The 25,374-nt window shown below is 44.4% G+C and overlaps 1 protein-coding gene across 1 annotated transcript in view; it reads left to right on the top strand.

Moving 5' to 3' along the window:
* Positions 1-25,374, top strand: part of LOC124776405 (sialin) — a 385,302-nt gene that overhangs the window by 205,635 nt on the left and 154,293 nt on the right. The gene's annotated exons all lie outside the window — the stretch shown is intronic.

The raw sequence follows: 25,374 nt of genomic DNA, 5'->3' as shown, positions 1-25,374 counted from the left end.
AACCAAGAACTCTTCTGGCGGATTGCTAAGGCTCGACCGCAACGCCAAAGAACTGTAAATCCCCTACATGGAGAGAACGGCATCGTTCACACTCCGGAGAAACAGACGGACGCCATGGCAAACACGTTAGAATGCCAGTTAGAGGAAAACAACTTCGACGACGACGAACCCGAAGAGGAAATGGATCGCACTGAGAGAGAGGAGAACTACGCCACCTATCTCAAACATTGCGAAACAGACTTGACACCTCGTTCGCTGCAGCAAGGGAAAGAACAATGTTCTTATCAGACGAATCGACAACGCAAAATCACCACGTCTCGACAATAGAAAACCACCTTTCCTGAAAAACCTCCCTCCCTCTGCTATCGCGCACCTCACAGCACAGCAGCAATTTTCCTGGGCGCTGATATAAGGTTCGACCGTCTTTGGCATGGCGGCCTGCTATACAAGAAGTCGCAGTAAAACTGTCCGCTCCACATAATGAAGATGATAAGATCCTTTCTGTCAGGAAATAATTTTGCTCTTCTTTGGACGGAGCGGACAGCTCAGTCAAGAGCATCGAGGTGGAAGTGCCACAGACCTGTGTTAGCTCTCTGCTTTTACCTAATCTTAACAAACGATCTGCCAAATGCGCCTGTGGGACATATAGTGCTCTGTGCCGACGACGTCGGGCAGTATCATAGCGAGCACAACATAAATTACATAGCCCTCAGGCTCCAGCGACACCTGGATGAGGTAGTAAAATGATGCAACATCTGGAAGACAAAGATAGACTTTACCAAATGCCAAGCCATAGCCTTCACATCCAAAAGAAAGCCGCCCATCATCAACCTGAAAATAACGGATCAAGAGCTCGCATGGACAAACACCACCACATACCTGGTACTCAAACTTGACAGTCAACTAATCTTCAAACAACACATAAAAGAGGCGATCAATAAGAGGTATGTACGCCTCTTCCAGCAGTACGCACTGTTCAAAGATAGAGGACTCTGTCGAAACAAAATTGAAGCACTGGAAAACCACCATCCTACCTGTCATACTCTACAATTTTGAAGCGTGGAGTATGGCAGCAGATACAATTCTAACTCAAATTGAAAGAGTCCAAAACAAAACACTAGGATTCCGGATGAAACTGGTACACGAGCAACGAAGAAATTCGAACCCAACTCGGACACCCAGCCCTCTATGAAATCATCACCCAAGAATCCATCAACTCCTATGTGTTATCCAAAACCTCATCTCATGACCTCATAAACTTACTGGGCCAGAAAGAAGATCCAAACTTCAAAACCCCCATAATTATCCTCCATCGCCATTTTAAAAATTAAAAATTCAAAACAAAACCACAAAACATATCATCCCTTGATATATAGGACTAAACCGACATCACTAAAAAAGAAAAATACGCGCGTGCAAAACCAGCCAAGTAGCTGGAGACAGCGTCAGTGGACGCTGGATCTTCTAAGACCGCAACAGGGATAAACCGTAGGCAATCCGAGTAGCAGCAGCAACCGACTCGTCAGCTGGCAAAACTCAGCCTCGCCGGGAGCGCCTCCGAAGATTACCAGCGCAGCTCTGGATGAAATGTCAGGAACCAATATGTTTCTTGTATGTCCATTCTTTATGATTGGAGGTCTGAGGGACTTCGAGCGTTTACTTATGTAAGGAAATAAAACTCCTGCAACCGTCCTTATGATGTCATTTATTCAATGGCTACCAGTTTCGTTGCTTCAGTGCACCATCTTCAGGTCTTAACTGACGCTGAAGGGGTTAACAACATCCGTATACACTAACCAACAGTGGTCAACGTCTATAACTGGTTTTCGCAGACTACCTGTAACAGCGATGTTGTCACTCCAAGCATTAACTATCAACTGGAGAGACAACAGCGCTGTTACAGGTAGTCTGCGAAAACCAGTTATAGACGTTGACTACTGTTGGATCGTGTATACGGATGGTGTTAACCTCCTCAGCGTCAGTTAAGGCCTGAAGACGGTGCACTGAAGCACCGAAACTGGTAGCCACAGAATAAATGGCATCATAAGGGCGGCTGTAGATGTTCCACTTTATTACAAAAGGTTTTTGGATCACGGCCTAACAACCCGGAAGACTCACGAGCAACTATGACATCCGGTCGTTATAACCTTCATTGCATGAATACAAAGAAAGCTGCTGCCCAGCGCTGAGGTAGGCGTTATTGACAATTGGAAAACCTGCACAGAACCAGAGATGCACATTACACAGTTATACACTACTGGCCATTAAAATTGCTACACCACGAAGATGACGTGCTACACATGCTAAATTTAAGCGACAGTAAGAAGATGCTGTCATATGCAAATGATTAGCTTTTCAGAGCATTCACACAAGGTTGGCTCCGGTTGCGACACCTACAACGTGCTGACATGAAGAAAGTTTCCAACTGATTTCTCATAAACAAACAGCAGTTGACCGGCGTTGCCTGCTGAAACGGACTGATGACCATAGATGTTAAGTCCCATAGTGCTCAGAGCCATTTGAGAGCCTGGTGAAACGTTGTTGTGATGCCTCGTGTAAGGAGGAGAAATGCGTACCATCACGTTTCCGACTTTGATAAAGGTAATTGTAGCCTATCGTCATTGCGGTTTATCGTATCGCGACATTGCTGCTCGCGTTGGTCGAGATCCAATGACTGTTAGCAGTATATGGAATTGGTGGGTTCAGGAGGGTAATACGGAACGCCGTGCTGGATCCCAACGGCCTCGTATCACTAGCAGTCGAGATGACAGGCATCTTATCCACATGGCTGTAACGGATCGTGCAGCCACGTCTCGATCCCTGAGTCAACAGATGGGGACGTTTGCAAGACAACAACCATCTGCACGAACAGTTCGACGACGTTTGCAGCAGCATCGACTATCAGCTCGGAGACCATGGCTGCGGTTATCCTTGATGCTGCATCACAGACAGGAGCGCCTGTGATGGTGTACTCAACGACGAACCTGGGTACACGAATGGCAAAACGTCATTTTTTCGGATGAATCCAGGTTCTGTTTACAGCATCATGGTGGTCGCACCCGTGTTTGGCGACATCGCGGTGAACGCACATTGGAAGCGTGTATTTGTCACCGCCATACTGGCGCCGGTGTGATCGTATGGTGTGCTATTGGTTACACGTCTCGGTCACCTCTTGTTCGCATTGACGGCACTTTGAACAGTGGATGTTACATTTCAGGTGTGTTACGACCCGTGGCTCTATCCTTCATTCGATCCCTGCGAAACCCTACATTTCAGCATGATAATGCACGACCGCATGTTGCAGGTCATAATACGCCAGTCACTACTCTCGATGAACTGTGGTATCGTGTTGAAGCTGCATGGGCAGCTGTACCTGTACACGCCATCCAAGCTCTGTTTGACTCAATGCCCGGGCGTATCAAGGCCGTTATTACGGCCAGAGGTGGATGTTCTGGGTACTGATTTCTCAGGCTCTATGCACCCAAATTGCGTGAAAATGTAATCACATGTCAGTTATAGTATAATATATTTGTCCAATGAATACTCGTTTATCATCTGCATTTCTTCTTGGTGTAGCAATTTTAATGGCCAGTAGTGTATATTCACGATTTCTCACTGTCTTCGAGATCGTTTGCTGCAGGTTTCAAGCGAATATTGTCAGATACTGAATTCTTCCGTCTGCTGCGAGCACCCGTTATACTTTGTTTATCGGTATTTCAGGCTCTTACCGGTGAACGTTGGAGGACAATAGCTCACACAAAATCGACCACTTTAGGGGTTCCGTGCCTAAGTCGGTAAAAACGGAACCGTTATAGACTCGCTTTGTTGTCCATCCGACCGTCTGCCTGCATGTTAAGAACCCTTTTTCTGAAGTTTAAATCTAGTCACACACTAAGGTCTATGGCTCGTTGGAGGTGTAAAAATATTAAGGTTCTAAGTCAACGCAATCAAAAGATACGGCAATTTATGTCACACATTTAGATACTCGCAAACTCACTCACAAAAATCTATAGCGTACGTCCCATTAACCTAGCATCATGAAATTTGGCAGGAAACAAGGTTTCACAGTACAAGTAAGGGAAAAATTCGAAAATTGTTAAATTGTAATTATGTCACATACAAACATCTTTTTGCGATTAAAACTCACATTGCATTCTTCGTCTGTCTAAAGTGTAATAGAAAACTATTTCTGCATGCAAACATAAAATGTTTGTAGCAGCTCTTAGTAAGTAAATAAAAGTATTTTATTAAATCTTCGCACTTTACTCATATAAATTGGAGTCCCCTTCTCGCTTTTTTTTTTAATGTTCGGACTAGTCTCAGGAACTACTGTAGAGAATCTGATACGGTCTTGGAATCCCCGGGACCGATGTCTAGCCAGTATCGATACCGAATCGTGGAGCTTCTCGATTCCCGGGATGGTTGAATTATCTATATACATAAGGAAGCCTACGTGCCCGCACTTGGCGAATTTTTGTTATGGAATATATTCCTTATAACCTGTTTTTGAGTAACGCACGTGAGACAACGATATTGTTGTAAGTATGAACAACAAGTGTACTCAAATTTTATTAAAATTATAAAAATAATAGTAATTATAATAAATAAATTTACAGCTTGCCTTCAAACTGCGCTGAGCTTTAAGAAGTTCTTAATACTGAAGCAGTAATAGTCTGTCTAGCATGGTGGGAATCATTTAGGTATCGTGGAAGTCATAATTGCTACTGACAATCAAATCTGTCGCGATGATATTTGTTATGCTTTACCATTACATTTTTGAAATGGCTGAAAAAAAAAACGATGACCTATCCGTTGTTTCCCAGGGCCAGGAGTTCCCTGTGTATTGAAACTGGACGATGTGACGCGATCTGAGACAGTTCGGGAGGAAAGCGACTCAAATACGACCGTTAGGGTTTACGCATTCTGTGGTTTCCATAAAAGGCAAAGGCCGCGATGATTCCTTTGACAAGGACACTGCCGATTTTCTTCCCTGCCTTCAACACAACCATCACTAATGACCTCTTCATCGACGGGACGTTAAACCCCTAGCTTCCGTTTCGTGCATTAAGGCTGAAACGTGGTCGAGCACCATCATGGTTGCTGATGTAATGGTTGCTGCGTACAGCGAGCAGTTTCGCGTCCAGCATTTCAACAGGTATGCTATGTAAAACCTGATGGGAAGCTGTTCCACTGCAGTGTGGTGCCTTAGAGGACTATCAATAACAAATCAATCAATAATACATTTTCCGTTGTTGTTAAAACTTCTTTCCCAATATTCAACGAGCTGTTCAATATCTCGATGGTAAATATCGCCTGGTTTCCATTCAAAGAACTCGTCCAACCACGCCTTCAATTACACGTCACTATTGAGCGAAACGCCACGAAATGCATTCGAGAGGGATCGCAACAGGTGGAAATCCGAAAGTGCCAAGTGGAGAGAATACGGAGGATGTGGCAGCACTTCCTAACCAAGCGTTTAAATGGATTTCTTGACGATGTGAGGGCATTGTCTTGCTACAGAAGAACGCCATGTCATCGATAAGGTCGTTTTTGCTAGATAGCCATGTTGGGTCGTTGTATTTGTTGGGCCTTAAGTTCTTCATTCACTGTTTGGATCCGATCAAGCAATTCGCTACGAATCATGCACGTCTTTGATGTCGAAATTGTCTTCTTTCAATCTCTTAAACCAATTTTAAACCGTCCTAAGAGCAATCGCTTCTTCGACAAACACTTCACAAATCTCTCGAGCAGCTTCTGTGGCTTTGACACCTCGATTAAACGAAAAAAGCAGAAGGCTTCGAAAATGCTCTTTCGTGTCGGCTTGACAACCGTTTTAAGGACCTAAAAAACACCAAAAGATATATCAGCATAAAAAGCTAAACACGCTATTTTGTGGAGCATATAATTCTCTATCGAATAACGTGAAACAAGTGCCAAAACATTTTATTTTCCACACAAAATTTTCACTTAAAAAAAAAGCCAGAACTTATATGGGCCAACACAATACCATCATAAATATTCAAGGAAAATCTTTGTTTATGATATGTAGGAGCATTTTGGTTGCCAAGGACCCAGGTGTGATTATTTTGGTAGTCAAGATAAATGGTGTAACTGTTATGTGCTGTAAATGAAAGTTGTATATGAAAGGTAGTGTCATTTGGATTTTGATGAAGAAACCACTGTACAAATTCCGTGTGACGTATCAATGTATGTGGTCTTAATGCGTACACCCTCTGAACACAGTACATATAACGATGTACTAATTACTGATCTCTGAGCGAGCGAGGTGGCGCAGTGGTTAGCACACTGGACTCGCATTCGGGAGGACGACGGTTCAATCCCGCGTCCGGCCATCCTGATTTAGGTTTCCCGTGATTCCCTAAATCGCTCCAGGAAAATTCCGGGATGGTTCCTTTGAAAGGGCACGGCCGACTTCCTTCCCGATCCTTCCCTAATCCGATGAGACCGATGACCTTTCTGTTTGGTCTCTTCCCCCAAACAACCCAATCCAGCCAACTGATCTCTGGCGAGTCTTGGATAGCTGTAAGCTTGATACTATGCCGTTGAATACCTGAAATAACTGACGCATCACATATTGTGTGTGTCAACTCAGCTCACAGCTTATTCTTCTTGACTTCCCAGGCACCGATTGTAGTTCATAATAGTGGTCTCTTCTACTAGCACTTAAGTCTAGCCAAAGTACATAATACAAAGTTGGAAGGAATATCGTAGTTGGTAATCTAGGTAAACTCTTATCTATTTGAAACGAATAAACAGATCTTTCTTACATATGAAGTTGCTGCAATTTCTTTATTTAGAATCTTAAGTACCGCTCGTAGATCACAACCGTGGGCTATGAGCCGTCAATTACGGGTACAAAAATTACTGGAAGAAATTTCTCACTCAGCTACGGTTTTGAAAAAGAGAGTTCTGACGCTTTCATCAGTTGACTCTCTGACTGTGATGCTGCCACAAGAATTTAGATAAAATTTCTATTGGAAAAAAGTAAGAAATTTTAGCTTTGGCCAGAATGCAATCGCTTGCACAGGCTAATTCAGAGGTCTTTGTCCTAGCCACTGGGTTAATAAGCTAGTATGGTAACATGCTCTAACGCGAGCGCAAAATCCGTTTCTCACTTGCTAACTGCGATGGGCTCAATTCATGCGTAGCTCTCGCCCCAGCAGAAGGCGACAGTAGAACGGGCTATCGTGGTGCGGGCGACTTACTTCAACGACTCACAGCTTGGTTCTCTCCTTCTGGTATGAGAGTCGGGACGTCTGTAGTATCCTTGTGCTGTTGTTCACACGGCCTGCCCTGACGCACTGAAAAGTGGTAGTCAACCTATTTACGCATTCCCAGTCTCCAGTCTGGCCACTAACATGATTTTTTTAACTATGATTCGAATTAAACTTTGCAAACGAACTTGTATTTTAATAATCTGTTTTGTTCGTTCAGTACTTATGTCGATGTATGCGTGAAGACAGACTATAGTGCTGTCTACTGCCACCACATAGCGTGGCTGCTTCCCATAGTTGGCGCATTGTAGCACCATTTGTTCCGGCTTGCGAACGCGCCGGTGAACATCCATAACACGACATGGAAGCAGAAAAGCAATGGGCATCGGTGGACAGTGTTGACTTCTTCAAATATCCACAGCAGGTTGCTGGCTACATGTGGCAGATCCGTGTTTCGTTGGGTATTAAGTTCAGTTGTGCGTCCAACAACTCGACGCCAACCAAACAATTCCCAGCCTGTCAGTGACTTGATAATGCAGCACAGGCGAATCACGAACTAGAGAAGGCAACAGTCCTATCACGGGGAGCCTCCACAGCAGCGTCCACGAGGATTTGAAGATGAAGAATGGGTGTAAACAACGGATGCTCCATTCCTTCAAGAATGGTTCAAATGGCTCTAAGCACTATGGGACTTCACATCTGAGGTCATCAATCCCCTAGACTTAGAACTACTTAAACCTAACTAACATAAGGACATCACATACATCCATGCCCGAGGCAGGATTCGAACCTGCGGCCGTAGCAGCAGCGCAGTTCCGGTTCCTAGAACCGCTCGGCCACAGCAGCCGGCCCCATTCCTTCACCACTGCACAGAAAAAAAAGTGTGTGGAGATATCCCATCAGTTGGGGCAATAGTACAGTGCAAATCCAGCAGAATTCTTTGAGCGTCTGGTCACCGTCGACAAGTCATGGTCCTTTCACGAGGATCCAGAAAAGAAACGCCACTTTATGAAGTGGAAGAATACTGGAGGTCCTCGTCCTAAGAAGTCATGGGCGAAGCTGTTCGTGCAGAAACAAATGGTTACTGCGTTCCTGAATCTCGAACATTCCCAAAGAGTCAGAACATTATTCATGATTACGACTTAATGGAAACAATGTCTGCACCGTTGAACGATTTACTAGGTCTTGCAAAAACCAGTCTTAACCAGTGTGCTCATAACAGGCACGGAAAACAACGATACGACTGCCGAAATCATTAGAAATCTTCGCTGTTCTTCGGGCACATTCTTGTTGGCAAATTGTCGGACCATGTGTGTGTGTGTGTGTGTGTGTGTGTGTGTGTGTGTGTGTGTGCGTGCGTGTCCCAGGTCCCAGTCGCCCACTCTACCGTTGAGTGTAAACACGTGACGTAGCGGCTGTTGGTGAGCCCTTGGCCGTCCTTGGCCCCGCGCACATACATATAGAGGCCGCCGTTTCCGGCGTCCGACTGCTACACGCGCCGCTTTTCGCTTACTGCAGTCCCCCTGCCACAGTACAGTATTACTGAAGTTGCACTCTGCCAAAGCTTCGGTTGGGTAGTTTTGGTACAATACATAGATGATGTAGTAGATGGCAGGATTACCGGTAGTATTGGTAGCATTTTTAGGCAAAGAAACATAAATGAATGCATAAGAGAGAAAGTGGGAGCCGGAGACTTCTTTTGTTGCTTCTCTGTCTTGCTTGGTTGTTTGCTTTGCACATAATTAGAACTGTGCATTATTCATTGTTAGTCCATTGTGTGTTTTATATCTTTACAGAACATTTTATAAGTAAGAAAAATTTGTTGATCGCGTAACTTCTGCGCTGTTATGCAAACAAAGCAATTACTTTTTATGCAAATAGTTCGCATGAACAAACATAAAAAGTAGGTATATATTGTTATTATTTTGTACTCAACAGAGCGTTCTTCATCATGATCAAAAGCAAGAGTCTCTTGTTATTATTGATAATGTGACAGTTGTTTATGAATAACAGAAACATGTTTTATATAAGTTCGATGTACTGAAGCGATGCGTGATATATTTTTTATCAGTGTTTTTTTATTATTTTAGGGTTTTGTTGAGAAAATTGCGTTTTCGAGTGCTATATGATAAATCTGTATTGTTTTATATATTTATACAACAACGTCCCTCAGTTTCACGTTACAAATCAATAATTTTCGAATTAAACCTGAATTAAACATAAACAGTTTCAATTTTGCTACAAATACTGTAACAGACAGGAGGATAACTATGTAGAACAAAAATGTTCCGTAGTTTATCCGACCCTTTGTGTATTCTCACTCAGTTTCTAGGCGGTCCACCGGTTTCGGATTTTAGGGAATCTTGTAAGATGCTGACCACATTCGTGAAGAAAACGATCGTTTCTAAGGAGCGCCCGATAAGTATGCAAGAGACCTAACGTACAGGTAACGCGGGTACGACCTTAACCGACCAAAGCTACTAGGAAAGCTCCCGTAGTCTAAGCTTACAGCCAGCCGCTGTGGCCGAGCGGTTCTAGGCGCTTCAGTCTGGAACCCCGTGACGACTACAGTCGCAGGTTAGAATCCAGCCTCGAGCATGGATGTGTGTGATGTCCTTATATTAGTTAGGTTTAAGTAATTCTAAGTTCTAGGGGACTGATGACCTCAGATGTTAAGTCCCATAGTTCTCAGAGCCATTTGAACCATTTCTACGCCTACGATAATGTACGGAAGCCTATGGTAGTTTTACAATTCTGCGTATTACATGTATGATGCACACTATGTTGACCCTCTTGGATAGATCGAAGAACCAATAAAAATTTTTCTTGCTTACAAGAGCGATTAAAATTCCGATTTCAAGCAACATTTAGGATGGTGCGCATCATTAATTACCACGGTGTCTACCGATCACATTGATGCGGGAAATGGAAAAGGTGACGAATGGTGTGCACAATCAACGCCACCGAACGCGATGGCGCCGTGGTTAGCACACTGTGAAACTACCTCTTTAATCACTTTTTCAATTAAAGACTGACCTAAAGAGTTTTCCCTGACAAAGACAACTCAAACTTGACCTATTCATTTACTGCCCACAATACACAAGCCCAACGCAGTCTTATATACATTGACAACATGACATCCAATAATTAGCACAAAAGAATGGCCCTGAATTGCAAAAAATCCTAACAATAATACAAATATGAAATTAAAGAAACAAGAAACTATCTGCAACTCTGTTAATTGCCTAACTCATTTCAATCACGAATCCCGGTAATGAAAACCCCATTCTTTTTCATAAGAAAATCTTCATAATACGAACTACAGTAATTATAGCAAGTAGCAACAACAGCCAGCTAAATAAAATGATTCTAACTATTATAGACTCTAACTGCTAGGAGGCATATGGTTAGCAAAAAGAAAGATTTTGTTGAAGAGCAAACAATTTATTTACAAAATTTCATCTTATTCATGTGACATCCAGTTCCAGAAATTATATAGTTATCAATAATTCCACTACCCAAACATTAACAACGACATTCATCATCACACATTTCCTTCCATATTTTCTTATAAAGACATCATTTAATCTCACTTTACATTGCGTGTCCTACCAGCACAGAGTCTCCACTAAGAATATCATGTCCAGACACTCCCCTATCCACTCACTAACTGTTAGTCCGTCCAACCACAGACTCTCTTGCCGAGGGCGCAGAGCGCTGTCAGCGATATTAACACAGTCTATAGCGCTGCCAACATACAAACAGGCTACTTGCAACTGGACTAACATTCGGGAGGAAGACGATTCAGAACTTCGTCCGGCCACCCAGATTTACGTTTATCGTGGTTTCCCTAAATCGCTCCTGGAAACCGCCGGGGTGGTTCCTTTGAAAAGGGCACGGGTAGTTTTTTCCCCATCCTTCCATGATACGAGCTCGTGCTCCGTTTCTAATGACCTCCTGCCGATGGCACGTTGAACTCTAATTTTCCTTCCTTCAAGGAACGCCATATCGTGGTATATTTGAGTAGCCTAAATATACCCACGTGATCTCAGAGGACTTATCAGGCATTGCCCACTAAAAATAACCGTCTCTCAAAACAGCGCTGCTTGTAGCCTGTCAGTCAGGTACGTTCGTCAAGGAAAGAAAGACAAATTAGCGATCTCTGAAGACAATTTCGGAGAATGCGGTATCTTTTGATTTTGAACCGACTTGATGAAGTGCAAGGCCAGTGGATGTTGGGACAGTATAGTAAGGTCATCGAAATTAGAGTAATGGTGGCTTTGTAAACGAAAACTATGGCAAACAACTGAGCCCTGCTTGGGACCGTTACTGGCCCCACCACACTGCGAGCGGTCCCAGCCGAGAGACATCCAGACGGATTAACGAAACGTACACGTTGATTGCGTACCATGTTTACTTTCCAGCTTACAAATGTTGTTCAATGCGACGACCATCTGCATCCATGACAGCCTGGAACCGAACTATAGATACCATTTCACAACTGTTTGCAGCGCTTTTCGAATGGAATATTGAGCTGTCTTGACACAGCTCGTGCACAGTTTGAAGATTGCGCATTACGTCCAGCATTGTCAGCCGTGTCAACAATAATTGTGGCGCAATTGGACGTCGGCCTCTCCCAGGAGCAAGTTCAAAATCGCCAATTAATTCGAACTTTAGAATCATGTTCTTCAACCACGGTGTGGAAAGAGGACCTCTCCGTAATCCTTTAACGCGTCGATACTCGCAAAGACGAGCAGCTCTGTTGCTTTACGAGTAAAGCCAAGCACTCCTTGTCCTGGTCCATCTTGACAGTCTGCAGCTGTAATGCATGCTGATGCTTGTGTTTCAACCCTACTTTGCCGTGCCAGAACCAGCGCCTAACGGCAAGCCATTACACTAGGACTAGTAATAAATCATTTCCTGTAGCGCACAGTCTGAACATCATTCTTATAAAATTGATTACCCCTACGGTAGATAGTTTTCCATCTACACTCGCTCAAGTAGTGAAAGTTTAATTCTAACTACACCGTATACCGTATAAGCAGTGCAGAGGCTAAAAGGCAATTATGCTATCGGCGATACGGGCCAGGCCGGCCGGTGTGGCCGAGCGGTTCTAGGCACTTCAGTCTGGAACCACGCGACCGCTACGGTCGCAAGTTCGAATCCTGCCTCGGGCATGGACGTGTGTGATGTCCTTAGGTTAGTTAGGTTTAAGTAGTTCTAAGTTCTAGGGGACTGATGACCTCAGATGTTAAGTCCCATAGTGCTCAGAGCCATTTGAACCATTTGATACGGGCCATAAATGGGAAAGTCCATCGATGTAAGCCACTTTGACAAACAGCAGCTTGTTAAGGCACAATGCCTGGGAACGATGCCTCGGCGGCTGAATGGTTAGCGTAGATGGGTTCAATTCCCATTCCTGGTATAGTCAAGGATTTTTCCTTGGTGGGAGGACTAGCGCGGGGTGGACTCAGCCTCGTGATGCCATTTGAGGAGCTACTTGACCGAGTAGTAGTGGCTCCACGATCTGGAAACTCTGCAGAACATGACCCTCCACACCGCATCCACATGACGCCGCAAGGCAGATGATGGCACAGCGGCCGGTGGACATCCCTTTGGACTTCACGACCTGGCGACGAGCTCGTCGGGGAAGAAGCGTCTCGGAAGCGACAGAGAAGATCGGCTGCGGACTTGTTACTGTCGTGAGCATCTATGGGAATTGATTGAAGAGCAGTGAAACCACGAGCAGGCGACAAAATCTTAAGACGCCCACGCCTCATCACAGAACGTTGAGGTTGGAGGCCTCCCGCTCTGTGGCAGATTTGACAACAGAGTGCAATGTTCGTGCATGCACAAGTGTTCCGGAAAACATACTTCAATGCACGTCGTTGAACATGGGGATCCGCAGCAGACGGGTTTTACGTGTTCCCGTGCTGACCCAGCGACATCGTCAGTTACGAATTCGTTAGTGCAGGGTCATACAGACTGGACCGTGGATGAACGGAAACGTGTCGCTGGTCGAGTGAATCACATTTCTTGCAACCACATCGATGGTAGGTTCCGGATACACCGCCATCATCGTGAATGGCGGCTCGGAACAGGCACCATGCCATGGACGCTAGTTGGTGGGGGCAATATTACGAGGGGCGTTTGAAAAGTCCGTGCAAAAATAAAAACTACTTACGTGTTTGGGGTAAACCTTTTTTATTTTTCGACACGGTCTCCTTTTAGATTTATACACTTCGTCCAACTCTGTTCTAATTTGTTGATCCCTTCCGAATAATAGGAATTGTCCAAGTCTGCAAAATAGTTATTAGTTGCTGCAATCACCTCCTCATTTGAATAAAATCATTGTCCCGCCAGCCATTTCTTCAAATTGGGGAACAAATAGTAGTCCGAGGGAGCCAAATCTGGAGAACAGGGGGGATATGAAACGAGTTGAAATCCTATTTCCAATAATTTTGCGACCACGACTGCTGAGGTGTGTGCTGGTGCATTGTCGTGATGGAAAAGGACATCTTTGCGGTCCAGTCGCCGGCGTTTTTCTTGCAGCTCGGTTTTCAAACGGTTCAATAACGATGAATAATATGCACCTGTAATAGTTTTACCCTTTTCCAGATAGTCGATGAGGATTATCCCTTGCGAATCCCAAAAGACAGGCACCATAACCTTCCCGGCCGAAGGAATGGTCTTCGCCTTTTTTGGTGCAGATTCTCCATTGGTAACCCATTGTTTGGATTGTTGTTTGGTCTCAAGAGTATAGTAATGTATCCATGTTTCATCCACAGTGACGAAACGACGCTTAAAGTCCTGCGGATTCTTCCTGAACAGCTGCAAACCATCCTTGCAACACTTCACACGATTCCGTTTTTGGTCAAGCGTGAGCAATCTCACACACCTTAACTCTTCCGTCATCCATCACCATATCATGGATTTTATCAGCGATTTCTGGAGTCGTAACCTCCACAGCGGGTCCAGAAAGTTCAGCATCACTTGTGCCCATATGGTCACTCCGAAAATTTTGAAACCACTTATAAACTGTTCTAATCGAAGGTGCGGAGTCACCGTAATGTTTATCAAGCTTCTCTTTAGTCTCCTAAGGCGTTTTGCCTTTCATAAAGTAATGTTTAATCACCACACGAAATTCTTCTTCGTCCATTTTTTGACAATCACTCGACTTCCTTGATTCACACGAATGCCAAACACAAAGAAATAGACCAATATGGCTGAAACTTGGTGTGCGTTCTTTCCAAAGATGCTGCTAACTAAACATAGTCTCGATACGCGCCGGTGGTGCCATCTCTAGGACTCTGCGCCGACTTTTCAGACGCCCCTCGTACTTATTAGGGATGTTCACCTGGGCTGCTGTTGGACCTGTGGCAGTAATAGAAGGCACCGTGATGGGTGTGATCTACGTAGGCCTTATTGTGGACCACCTGCATCCCTTCATACCTGATGTCTTCCCCACTGCCGACGGCGTCTTCCAGCAGGATAACTATCCGTGTCACTAGGCTACAGACGTGCTACGATGGTTTTAGAAGCACGATAGTGAACTCACGTTGATGTCTTGGCCATTAAATTTGCCCGATCTCAAATCGACGGACGACATCTGGGATGCTGTCGGGCATCACCTACGGGGCCTCAAACCATCGGCCTGTAACTGACGAGAATTGCGTGAACTGTGAGTAGGAATCCAGTGCCCACATACTTAGGTAAACGTACCATGGAACTGTCAGATCCGTACCACGCAGAATCGCTCCAAAGGTCGTCCAACACGCTAGAAATCTGGTGCTCCTAATATTTTAGCTCGCCAATGACTTTTTTTTTGGCTGTTTATCTTCGTGGGCTCTCAGAGTTTTGTGCGTAAGGTTCTATTCGATGCACAGCATCTTCCTTGTAGGTTCTCCCACAGTAGTGTCTTGAGAACTTTTGTGACTTTCTCTCGTTGACTAAACGAACGTGTGACGAAGCGCGCAACTCTTCTGTGAATATTCTCTCTGTCTTACACTATTTCAACTCGTCAGTTTCAATCCTTGAAGCAACAGAACTGATCGAGCGCGCATTTGTAAGCGACCTTTACGTGAGTGAATTACACTTTCTTAGGGCTCCTGCAGTAAGTGAAAGTCTGGTTGGTATCTATTTTCCTTATGACTGGATGCATGTTGTAGTACCACATTAAAGCCCACAGCAAAGATACGAGGCCATAGATACCAAATGTTTGTGGTTGATTCCATTCAGATATCGCAGATTTATGCGTCCGCTTACTTGTACATTTGATTACTTTTGTATTTATTGGGTATCAGCTATGAGTATTTTCACCAGGGTCTGCTCTACGAGGGCTTGCTGAAAATTAATGCCTCCGAATTATTTATCGTGTTCTTAATGTTGGTTGAAGTATTACAAGTTATGCACATTGCTGGGTCGACTTCCCGCTTCGCTGATGCAAGCTGCATCGCTCTGCGCCAGAGGGCTCCGAATTGTAGCGCATAACATGGCAGTGTGCAACGCAGCTACACTGCTGAAGCGGTGCGAGCTGAGGGGAGGTCGAGGTTCCGTCAAAAACATTCTATAGTAACGGTATCAACAACCCGATATGTCACTGGCAGAAATGTGTTCGTCGCCAGGGTGACTATGTTGAGAAATAAATACGTAGAAATAAAAAATAAAGATGTAGAATTTTATTAAAGTCCGTTTATTTAAAAATCATTAAGATTTTTCACATAAAAAATAAGAGGCATTAGTTTTCAGGACGCAGTCGTACAAATCGCTCTACATTTCGTAACAATTTCCTGGAGATATCGTCCACCAGTCACAACAGCTGCGTTTGCGGAATTTAAAAAAAATTGCTCTGAGTACTATGGGACTTAACATCTAGGGTCATCAGTCCCCTAGAACTTTACGTAGTTTTCGTGTTAGATTTCTTAGTGTTTTCTTGATCGTTTAGAACAGAAAGCGCCCTAAAACCGTCTTTTGTTTGTTTCGCGGCCGTTAGCCACTAGTCACTTGAATCAGCAGTTGTCTTGTGACAGCCAGAGCGACAGCACCAGCAGCAGCGAGTACTGTTTGTATAAAGCGTTTATTTTGCATTTTGTTTACGACCTTCCACTAAGGAAGGGATTCTATTTGTGTTTATCTGCTCTGCATAGTAACTAACAGTTCTTGATAAAACTTTACGTAGTTTTCGTGTTAGATTTCTTAGTGTTTTCTTGATCGTTTAGAACAGAAAGCGCCCTAAAACCGTCTTTTGTTTGTTTCGCGGCCGTTAGCCACTAGTCACTTGAATCAGCAGTTGTCTTGTGACAGCCAGAGCGACAGCACCAGCAGCAGCGAGTACTGTTTGTATAAAGCGTTTATTTTGCATTTTGTTTACGACCTTCCACTAAGGAAGGGATTCTATTTGTGTTTATCTGCTCTGCATAGTAACTAACAGTTCTTGATAAAACTTTACGTAGTTTTCGTGTTAGATTTCTTAGTGTTTTCTTGATCGTTTAGAACAGAAAGCGCCCTAAAACCGTCTTTTGTTTGTTTCGCGGCCGTTAGCCACTAGTCACCTGAATCAGCAGTTGTCTTGTGACAGCCAGAGCGACAGCACCAGCAGCAGCGAGTACTGTTTGTATAAAGCGTTTTTGTACTTATTTGCTACGCTTAGCTTTTAAATAGTTTTTCTGGGAAAACCTAGCGTAGTTTTCGCGTCTCGTATTTCAGTGAGTGTTTCTTGATTATCAGAGTAGCTCATCAGAAGATTATCTTGGGAATTTGTCACCTTATAGAGTAGGGTAAACATAGTCATGTGTAGGGACTGTGGTTGTTGTGAGCGGACGCAAGGAGAATTGGCCACTCTTCGGGGGCAGGTGGAGGCTTTGTCTGTTAGGCTCATCGAGCTCGAGGCGCAGGCGTCGGCTCGTAGTGGCGTTGGGGCAACTGTGGTGAGACCTATGCCTACTTCGGTGGCCTTGGAATCACATGGAACCCCTGATGTCGCTGCGTCTTCCGGCAGTGAGCATCTTACCGGTCAGCCATCACTCCAGGGTGAATGGCGGACAGTGGTGGGCTCGCGCGTGCCTGGCCGAAAGGCGAAGGTGGGATCTGGCCGCGTGGCAGCTGCCTTACCCCTTTCCAACAGGTACGGGGTGCTTCCTAGTGGTGATGACATCGTTTCCGAGCCACCACAGGGTGCCTCGCCTGTTGGGCCAGTGGCCGATTCTCCGGCAAGGTCCCGACAGTCACAGAGGGCGGGCCTATTAGTTATAGGGAGCTCCAACGTTAGGCGGGTTATGGAGCCCCTCAGGAAAATAGCGGGTAGGTCGGGGAAGAATGCCAGTGTGCACTCGGTGTGCTTGCCGGGGGGTCTCGTCCGTAATGTGGAGGAGGCCCTTCCGGCAGCTATTGAACGCACTGGGTGTGACCGGCTGCAGATAGTAGCCCATGTCGGAACGAATGACGCCTGCCGCTTGGGTTCTGAGGCCATCCTTGGTTCCTTCCGGCGGCTGGCTGATTTGGTGAAGACAACCAGCATCGCACGCGGAGTGCAAGCTGAGCTTAATATCTGCAGCATAGTGCCCAGAGTCGATCGCGGTCCTCTGGTTTGGAGCCGTGTGGAGGGTCTAAACCAGAGGCTCAGACGACTCTGCGACTATAATGGTTGCAAATTCATCGACCTCCGTTATTGGGTGGAGAACTGTAGGGCCCCCCTAGACAGGTCAGGCGTGCACTACACACCGGAAGCAGCTACTAGGGTAGCAGAGTACGTGTGGCGTGCACACGGGGGTTTTTTAGGTTAGAGGGACCCCCCCTTGGGCGAAACGATAAAATACCTGACGGCTTACCAGAGAGGACATTATCATCGTTTATAAAGAATGTCCGTCCTCGGAGACCAAAAACAGGAAAAGTTAACGTAATATTGGTAAACTGCAGGAGTATCCAGGGCAAGGTTCCTGAATTAGTATCTCTTATTGAAGGAAATAGTGCGCATATAGTATTAGGAACGGAAAGTTGGTTAAAACCGGAAGTGAACAGTAACGAAATCCTAGACACAGAATGGAATATATACCGCAAGGATAGGATAAACGCCAATGGTGGAGGAGTATTTATAGCAGTAAAGAATTCAATAATATCCAGTGAAGTTATTAGCGAATGCGAATGTGAAATAATCTGGGTTAAGTTAAGTATCAAAGGTGGGTCAGATATGATAGTCGGATGCTTCTATAGACCACCTGCATCAGCAACCGTAGTAGTTGAGCGCCTCAGAGAGAACCTGCAGAACGTCGTGAAGAAGTTTCGTGATCATACTATTGTAATAGGGGGAGACTTCAATCTACCAGGTATAGAATGGGATAGTCACACAATCAGAACTGGAGCCAGGGACAGAGACTCTTGTGACATTATCCTGACTGCCTTGTCCGAGAATTACTTCGAGCAGATAGTTAGAGAACCAACTCGTGAAGCTAACGTTTTAGACCTCATAGCAACAAATAGACCGGAACTTTTCGACTCCGTGAATGTAGAAGAGGGTATCAGTGATCATAAGTCAGTGGTTGCATCAATGACTACAAGTGTAATAAGAAATGCCAAGAAAGGAAGGAAAATATATTTGCTTAACAAGAGTGATAGGGCACAAATCGCAGAATATCTGAGTGACCACCATCAAACGTTCATTTCTGAGGAAGAGGATGTGGAACATAAATGGAAAAAATTCAGAAACATCGTCCAGTACGCCTTAGATAAGTTCGTACCGACTAAGGTCCAAAGCGAGGGGAAAGATCCACCGTGGTATAACAATCATGTACGAAAGGTACTACGGAAACAAAGAAAGCTTCATCATAGGTTTAAGAGTAGTCGAATCATAGCTGATAAGGAAAAGCTGAACGAAGCGAAAAAGAGCGTAAAGAGAGCAATGAGAGAAGCATTCAACGAATTCGAACATAAAACATTGGCAAACAATCTAAACAAGAACCCTAAAAAGTTTTGGTCATATGTAAAATCGGTAAGCGGATCTAAATCCCCTATTCAGTCACTCGTTGACCACGATGGCACCGAAACAGAGGACGACCGAAGAAAGGCAGAAATACTGAATTCAGTGTTCCGAAACTGTTTCACTGCGGAAAATCGTAACACGGTCCCTGACTTCAGCCGTCGCACGGACGCCAAAATGGAAAATATTGAAATAAACGATATCGGAATTGAAAAACAACTGCTATCACTTAGTAGCGGAAAAGCATCCGGACCAGACGAGATACCCTTAAGATTCTACAGTGATTATGCTAAAGAACTTGCCCCCTTTCTATCAGCAATTTATCGTAGATCGCTGGAAGAACGTAAAGTACCTAGCGACTGGAAGAAAGCGCAGGTCGTTCCCATTTTCAAGAAGGGTCATAAATCAGATGCGAATAATTATAGGCCTATTTCGCTTACGTCAATCTGTTGTAGAATAATGGAACATGTTTTGTGTTCTCGTATTATGACGTTCTTAGATAATACAAATCTCCTTCATCATAACCAACATGGATTCCGCAAACAGAGATCATGTGAAACTCAGCTCGCCCTATTTGCCCAAGAAATTCACAGTGCCGTAGACACTGGCGAGCAGATTGATGCCGTATTCCTGGACTTCAGGAAGGCATTTGATACGGTTCCGCACTTACGTTTAGTGAAAAAAATACGAGCCTACGGAATATCGGACCAGGTTTGTGACTGGATTCAGGATTTCCTAGAAGAAAGAACACAACATGTCATTCTTAACGGTTCAAAATCTGCAGATGTAGAGGTAATTTCGGGAGTACCGCAGGGAAGCGTGATAGGACCTTTATTGTTTACAATATACATAAATGACTTAGTTGACAACATCGGTAGCTCCGTGAGGCTATTTGCAGATGACACGGTTGTCTACAAGAAAGTAGCAACATCAGAAGACTCGTACGTACTCCAGGAGGACCTGCAGAGGATTAATGCATGGTGCGACAGCTGGCAGCTTTCCCTAAACGTAGATAAATGTAACATAATGCGCATACATAGGGGCAGAAATCCATTCCAGTACGATTATGCCATAGGTGGTAAATCATTGGAAGCGGTAACGACCGTAAAATACTTAGGAGTTACTATCCGGAGCGATCTGAAGTGGAATGATCACATAAAACAAATAGTGGGAAAAGCAGGCGCCAGGTTGAGATTCATAGGAAGAATTCTAAGAAAATGTGACTCATCGACGAAAGAAGTAGCTTACAAAACGCTTGTTCGTCCGATTCTTGAGTATTGCTCATCAGTATGGGACCCTTACCAGGTTGGATTAATAGAAGAGATAGACATGATCCAGCGAAAAGCAGCGCGATTCGTCATAGGGACATTTAGTCAGCGCGAGAGCGTTACGGAGATGCTGAACAAGCTCCAGTGGCGGACACTTCAAGAAAGGCGTTACGCAATACGGAGAGGTTTATTATCGAAATTACGAGAGAGCACATTCCGGGAAGAGATGGGCAACATATTACTACCGCCCACATATATCTCGCGTAATGATCACAACGAAAAGATCCGAGAAATTAGAGCAAATACGGAGACTTACAAGCAGTCGTTCTTTCCACGCACAATTCGTGAATGGAACAGGGAAGGGGGGATCAGATAGTGGTACAATAAGTACCCTCCGCCACACACCGTAAGGTGGCTCGCGGAGTATAGATGTAGATGTAGATGTAGAACTACTTAAACCTAACTAACCTAAGGACAGCACACAACACCTAGTCATCACGAGGCAGAGAAAATCTCTGACCCCGCCGGGAATCGAACCCGGGAACCGGGGCGCGGGAAGCGAGAACGCTACCGCACGACCACGAGCTGCGGACTGCGAAATGTCGTGAATACGTTTCCTGATCATGCATGTGTAACAGGGGACTGGTTTCAATTTACCACGTTTAGAGTGGGAGATTCATTCTATCAAAACTGGTACCAGAGATAGGAATTCGTGTGACATTATTCTGAATGTCTTGTTCGAAAATACTTCGAGTAGACAGTTAAACAACTCGTAAAGTAACGTCTCCTAGCAAAAAACAGACCTGAACTTCTCGAATCAATTAACGTGAATTACAGTATCAGCCATCATAAGGCAGTGATAACATCTATGACTACAGCTATTACCAGGAGTATTAAGAAAGGTAGGAAAATATTTCTGCTTAGCAAGAGTGACAGGGTGCAAACTGCACAGTAACTGATAAGCCATCGTCGAACATGTTGAGCACAAATGGAAAAGCTTGAAAAGAATCTTTCATTTGCCTTAGACAAGGATCTTCCCAGGAAAGTATTAAGGAATGAGAAAGACCCACCATGGTTTAATAGCCATGTAAAAAAACTGCTGCATAAACAAAGAATGCTTCATCACAGATTCAAGGGAAGTCAAAACCTAGCTGACAAATAACAGCTGAACGAAATGAAAATGAGCATAAGGAGGGCAGTGAGATAAGCATTCATTGACTTTGAAAGTAAAATTTGCCAATCGTCTGACTAAAAACCCAAAGGGGTTTTGTCCTTACGTAAAATCAATAAGCGGTTCGAAATAATCTATTCAGTCACTCGGTGAACGTAATAGCGGCGAAACGGAAGATAACAGGTAGAAGGCCGAAATACTGAATTCGGTGTTCCGAAATTATTTCACCGAGGGAAATCGTAACGCAGATCTTCCTTTCGGTCATCGTACGAACTTCGAAACAGCAGATATTGAGATAACCGCATGTGGAATATAAAAACAAATACAATGGCTTTGTGGTGGGAAGGCATCGGGACGAGGTAGGATACCTGTAAGATTCTACGGAGATTATTCGAAAGAATTAACTCCCATCTTAGCAGCTGGAACAAAGAAGGGTGCACAGCGCTGAGGTTGACGTTCATGTTTCAAGACACGCTACCTACTCCGTTCACCCTCTCCACCTGCCACCACTGGAGAATAATCTGAAGATGGTATGCAAATAGACTGAAAACGGCCACCATTGTAATAAATGTTTTTATGCGATCACGACTGTTTTAATTTTTAACTTTAAAGTTTTTGAGATTGTTGTTGTACCAAGGGTGTTTACGAAAATCACTTATTGTAAAGATTTTGCGGGCTAGTTTTATTTTTTCCACCTTGTATATGTAGATGAGGAGAATCGGGAGTATCCTGATATTATAGGGACTTCAACACTTAGGCAAAAGCAAATTAGGAACAAGTTCTTCGTGAAATAATTTCCGCTGTTACTCGTGACGACCTCCTGGAGATATATTCGGTGAAAAAAACGAACGTAAAACTCTACGTGCATTCGTAGTCTTGGAAAGTACCGGTCCAGATGAAACAACGAAAGATTAGAACTAAAAAAACCACACCCTTGGCAATCGTGGCGCTAGGAAGTCCTGTGGCGGCAGCGGCGGAGTGCCTTCTCAAATGTTCTTATCGCTACCTTTATGACTGTATATCTGCGTCTGACTTTACTGCCCGACATCTAGGCATTATACTGGTGCTTAGCTGGCCTTTGAAAATGACAGGTAACTCATTTCCTGTAAACCAAGACGTCGAACTTTGCTGTCTATATTGTGCATGAAATTAAGACATTCTCACACGGCATGTGTTTCTCATCGTGAAGCAAACCAATCTTGGTTTCCGTCATGGCTGGTGCACGTGCAGAAAGGAGCGGAATGTGCTCCTCATCGTTATTTGCGAACGCCGCGCTCTCGCCTGTATCTGACGCGTAAGGCAAGCAGTTCGTTTACGAAAACAGACTCGCGTGAAATTGCTACGTCAGCTGTATAAAATAGCACATTTTCTGCCTTGCACATACTCTAGCCATGTTGTTCTGTCCGTAGTACACATTAATAACAACTTCAAGATCTGTGAACACGATACAAGGCCAAAAGAGAAGATTCATGTTCTTTCAATACATCCTTTATAAATAGTCTACCCCAAATTTTCGATAATCTTCCACATAAGATACAAATTATTTTATCATTATCACGTTTTATGAATGTTGTATCAGTGCTATTATGGACACTATAAAAGTGCTTGGGAGTCACAGGCTGTGTAGTGACTGGTTTCTTTAATTACGGTAAGTTTTTCTATTTATACATCATCATCAGTCCAATAAGGCTTGTTTGGACACGTCAAACGTGTGCAGTCATTCATTTTATCCAAGACAATGCAAAAGCAATGGATAATATACATGACTTCATACCTATGCATGATGTGTTCACCCAAACCACGATTAAACTGATGATAGTGTATAAATCTAAACGCGTAACTAACTGAAGTATTCATTACACAACCTGTGGTTTCCATGTACTTTTTTTGCGTCCATAATAGCTCAGATACAAGCTTAAAATTACCTCTTAGCTCTTAAGTGACTTCACGTCACACCTGTTATCACGTTTTAGTAAAATCGTAAAGGCATCTTTACAAGATCGCTGCTTTTACTCAGCTTCAGAATTGTGAGAGCTTGTGATGTGCAAGAGACCTAAAAACAAGAAAGTGCAAAATATCTATCACTGCCAGTAGTTTTGAACGAATAAATAAATACATACTGAGCTGAGAGTGAATCATGCAGTGACGTATGCAGGGACCTTGCAGTTCATTGGCTCATGTTATCTGGCCATTTCACAAAGTCGAAAGAAAAGCTCTCCTATGTTTTCACTAGCAATCCCACACTTGAATAAGTGGGCTGTAAGGAACTGAAATGACACAGAATGGGAAAGGGATAGGAAGTAAATAATGACTTCAGCCGCAAGGAGCGCTGCGGCAATGCACATGGAAAACAGTGACTAGAAGAAGGAATAGGATGATACGACATAGGCTAAGACATCAGGGAATAATTGCCGTGGCACTAGAAAGAACCGTAGATGGAAAAAGATGGAGGTGAGATAGGCGTACTTCCTTTTGTATCAATGAACGAGGTGGTATGTAAAGCCACTTGATCTGGGGGCAGCTCTGAATGGCGGCTGCTTAGAAAGGATGCGCCGACCTCAGTTGAGTGCAGTGTGGTCTAGTCGCTTCCCCGTCCCCTGGTGGCGTGTACGCGTGGCGCCACCAGACGGAGAGTAGTGATGGGGGATTAGCGAGCACGATCCGGAGGCGCGCTGGCGGGAGGTTCAGAAGTGCCGTCTCCCGCGTAGCTGTGACATTTTCCTACGTTTCTCAACATTCCTTGTCATACCTTTGGTTATGGGTGCTATCACTGCCTTATGATCACCGATACCCTCCTCTACGTTAACTGATTTGAAAACTTCGGGTCTATTTGTTGCTAAGAAGTCTAAGACATTACGTTCTTTAACTAGCTGCTCAAAGCAATTTTCGGACAGCGCAGTCAGAATAATGTCACACGAATTCCTGTCTTTGAGGCCAGTTTTCATTGCATAACTTTCCCATTTTATATCTCACAAGTCATCACGTATTACTGAGACGAAATGTTTCTAAAACAGAGGTAAGCCTGTTCCACCTCTCTAATCGCCTTTCATCAGCAAAGATCAGCCCGCAGTACGGCCCTCTTTGCACAGTCAGATACAACGAAAGCCCAAAATACCTGGGAGTCACTCTGGACAGAACTTTAACATTCAAAAAACACCTTTCCAAATTGGCGAAGAAGATACAAACACGAGTGAACCTTGTGAGAAAGCTGGCAGGCAGTACATGGGGAGCAACCACATCAGTCCTCCGAGGAGCATCCCTTGCACTGGTATACTCCGCAGCAGAATACTGTGCACCAGTTTGGCTCCGAAGCGCCCACGTAGTGAAAGTAGACGTCCAACTGAACTCAGTTATGAGAGTAATTAGTGCTACAGTCCAGTCTACATCTACTTGCTGGCTACCGGTGCTTTCAAACATCTGTCCACCAGACCTCCGTCGAAACGCTGCTCTTTACAACCTCTGTCAGCAAGTTTCTGAAAACAACTCGATCCCTCTTCATGACGATTTGCTGTCACTGCCCAGGAAGCGCCTCATATCTAGAAGACCAGCATATGAAATGGGAGTCCAACAGGATTCGACCAGGATGCAGAGTGGAAACGTGAGTGGCAAGCTACAAGAACCCGAAACCACGAACTTGTAGATAATCCAGCAGTTCCAGTTCCAGGCTTCCACCAACCAAGGGAGGTGTAGGTGCAGTTAGACAGATAAGGACTGAAGAGGGTAGATGCA

This window comes from Schistocerca piceifrons, chromosome 2 (genome assembly GCF_021461385.2).
Source record: "Schistocerca piceifrons isolate TAMUIC-IGC-003096 chromosome 2, iqSchPice1.1, whole genome shotgun sequence".
NCBI classification, from domain to species: domain Eukaryota; kingdom Metazoa; phylum Arthropoda; class Insecta; order Orthoptera; family Acrididae; genus Schistocerca; species Schistocerca piceifrons.
This window is presented reverse-complemented; position numbering and strand designations above follow the sequence as displayed.